Source organism: Propithecus coquereli, unplaced genomic scaffold, assembly GCF_000956105.1.
Source record: "Propithecus coquereli isolate 6110/MARCELLA unplaced genomic scaffold, Pcoq_1.0 Scaffold436, whole genome shotgun sequence".
Taxonomy (NCBI): Eukaryota; Metazoa; Chordata; class Mammalia; order Primates; family Indriidae; genus Propithecus; species Propithecus coquereli.
The window spans coordinates 1,057,484-1,061,019 of NW_012150130.1; the positions used below are offsets into that span (position 1 = coordinate 1,057,484).

General features: G+C 35.4%; 1 protein-coding gene across 1 annotated transcript in view; it reads right to left on the reverse strand.

Moving 5' to 3' along the window:
* Positions 1–3,536, reverse strand: part of ITFG1 (integrin alpha FG-GAP repeat containing 1) — a 323,849-nt gene that overhangs the window by 257,741 nt on the left and 62,572 nt on the right. The gene's annotated exons all lie outside the window — the stretch shown is intronic.

Consider the following 3,536-nt stretch of genomic DNA (forward strand, 5'->3'; position numbering starts at 1 on the left):
GCTAGGATTACAGGCGTGAGCCACCGCGCCCGGCGACTAGTTTGTATTTTTTCTTGATTTATAGCAGTTCTTTATTTTGAAACTCAATTCAAAGTTGATTATATATGTTGCAAATATCTTCTCCTAATTTGTGGCTTGTCTTTCGTTTTACTACGATAGTATCTTTGGATGAATAGAGGTTTTCCATTTTGATATAGTCCTTACATCATTAAAAGCATAAAATATAAAACCAAAATCACATATATTTTCTTGTGTGCAGAGAATATGCTTACAAAAACAATCTGGTGAACACAGACCAAAGCAATAACTCTGTTAATGTCCAAGTTATTAACTACATTAATAACTATGCTAATACCATTTCAAGTCATGTGGTACTTTCGCTTTCTGTAACATATATCTGTAATGTCTGAATATTTAAAGTGAGTATGTATTACTTCCTTTTTAACCAAGTGACCTTCTAGAGAGCTTATGTTTAAGTTTTAGGGTATTCATGAGCATAAAATTTTATTTTTATGAGCATTTTTCTTGGGAGAGGTTCCGTAACTTTCCCCAGATTCTGAAAGGGATTTGAGAATGTTAAGAATATAGCGCCAAGCAATTATGTAAAATGTATATTAAATGAAAGTTTAGAGGCAGAAAGACTCTTGGGTTCCACAGGGAACTTATTTAACCTCTATATGTCAGTTTCACAATATGTGCAATGGGGTTAATAATAGATGAGTTTTGCCTTATTCTCAGTACTTTACAAGTATTTACTTATTTAATCCTCACAACAACCTTATGGAATAAGTACTAACTGCTCAATAAATGGTAGTTCTTATTCTTATTATTTATGTCTGACTGTATTTCAGATAAAGACTAAAAAAAAAATTATGGCAAATTTGATGTTTTGATATACTTTTCTTTGGGAGGGTACAGGGAAGGGAGGGACTTCCCTGGATTAAGCCCTGGTACTAATAACAGGTACTCACAGCTATGAAATAATCAAGTATAATATTGCTACAACAGAATATATCTTTGTAAAGTTTCTCTCAGAAGTCTTTACTGTAGGAATAAACATGTGTAAGTATCAGAGAACTTAGAGCATACTTATGATAAAACATTTTTTATTACTTTGTCTCTCTAGTGCCACTTCCTTATCAGAGAACATAATGATAACATCAGAAACAATGCAGTTTTTAGTAAACAGGTCTCTTCATCTTTGCTGATAAAGATCAACTATTTTTTAGAACTGAATTTGAATCAGTTCAAACTGAATGCATAAGATAACCTTACGATTTCTTAAAGACAGAGTGGTTTAATTTGTATTTTTAGAAAACTGAATAAAATTATTGAACAGTGTTGTCCATTATTTTCTACATCTGCTTAGATAAAATTCCCATAGCCAAAGTTTCTAAGCTTTGTATATATTTCTGAGAAACTCCCTGTAGAATTTTTAAAAGCAAGCCCATTCAGTAATGTATGTTTGAACTTAGACAAACAAAAAACAATTTCACCACAAGTTCCCTTTGTTAGCTGTCAAATCTTTAACTGTAAGAGGTCTACCAATTAAGGCCAGTTTAAGTACTTAAAATAGGCTACCTGCCCTTAGGTTCTGTTCTCCTGCCAAAACGTGACTATTCAACAGATATCCACCTATTCCCTATTTGATACCAGGAACTAGAGAAATGACAGTGAACAGAATAAACAAAAATCTCGGCCTTTGGAGTTTATATTCTAGTAGGCAAAGATGTAATTAAAAAAATAAGTAAGTATACAGTATTTTAGCAGTTGAAAGGACTTGAAGAAAAACTAAAGAAGAACAAGGGCAAAAGGGAGTGCTTGGATGTTGCAATTTTGAATATAGCAGCCCTCACTGAGAAATAAGATAACATTTAAGTAAAAATGTGAAGGAGGTATATTTGGAGGACTAATTTGAAGGAGGTGATATGGATATCTGGAGGATATCCCAGGCAGAGAAAATAGCTTCTTGACCCAAGCCCTAAGATTGGACCCCGTCTGTGTTTAAGAGTAGCAAGGATACTAGAGTGGTTAGTGCAAGGCACCAAGTGGGAAAACAGTAGAATAAAAGGTTGAAGAGGTAATGGTGGGCCAAAGTATGTGGAACCTAATAGGCTTTTTTAAGGACTTTGGCTAATCCTTTAAGTGTAGTGAAAAAGATGCTGGAACATTTTAAGAAAAGTGATTTACATTTTTAAAGGAGTGCAGCAGCTCACATGTTAAAAACAGACTGTAGGGGGACAAGGGTGGGAGCAAGGAAACCAGTAACTGTAATAATCCAGGTGAGAAATGATGGTGTCTTGGATCAAGATGATTACAGTGGAGGTAGTAAGAAGTGATCAGGTTGTTGATATATTTCATAGGAAGAATGAATAGGATTTCCTAACAGACTTGATGTTGGGTATGATAGAAAGAGGCAGCAAAGATGACTCAAATATTTTTAGAAAGGAAATGGAAGGATGGCTGCCATTTAGTGAGATGGGAAGATTATGGGCTGAGGTGATTCAGGAGGAAAGATCAGGGATTCGGTTTGAGAAACATGATCTGAAATGTCTACCAGACATAGACACAGAAGTGGAGATGGCTAGTAGGCAGTTGAATATGTGACTTTGGAGCCTGGAGGAAGGTCCAACTCAGAGATAGATACATTTGTTATTAGTACATAGTGTTGTTAGCATGTAGATGGTGCTTAAAGCCACTAGATTACCGAGGGTGTGTAAGGAAAGAAAGATAAGATACTGTATAGCTCCACTAAATACAATGCAAACAAATGTTACTGAGTATTAATGTGCACCTGGGTCTGAAATTCTGCTGCATTTTAAATTAAGACATAAATGTGTTGAAAAATATACACTTCTAAATTCAGAGTGGATAGAGTGATGTCTTGCTATAATGACATCCTTGAGGTTCATGCTCCACTAGTACTTGAGTCTCGTGATCTTCTTTTTCATCTTTGAATCCTTGGTTCCCAGCACAATGCTTGGCAGAGTAGAAGCTTTGTAAATAATTTTGAATTTGATGAATGAATGAAAAGTATTTATGATATTAAAGAAATTTTCAGGTTATGTTTCCCCTGACCAATGATACAACACTTGCTTTTTAAATGCCTAACAGGCCTCATCCACTCAGCACAAAGTGACTAAGGAGGCATTCTGAGTGTAAGCTTTCAAGTTTTAAAAGCGAAACACACGCTTGGCCTGACCAATAAATGCATGGTTAATGGCCATATAAAGTGGTATCTTTCCAGTTTTGTAATAAGCAGACAAATGACTTAATAAAGAAAATGGCGAAGAGTGCCGGGGTCAAGGGCTATATATTTTATATCATCTCACGAATAGAACAGCCTCTAAGTTCTTTTATTTGGCTACGTATCAGGGCTACATGTCAGAACCATGAAAACTCGTTGGCAGAAACAAGACGGAGGGAACAGGGGTGGTTCTCCAAGGGATGGTTATAATCTATCTCACTTGTCACAGCTAAGATCTTACTTGGCTTGATATACGTGTGTACCAAGGATATTATACTATTCTTTCTCA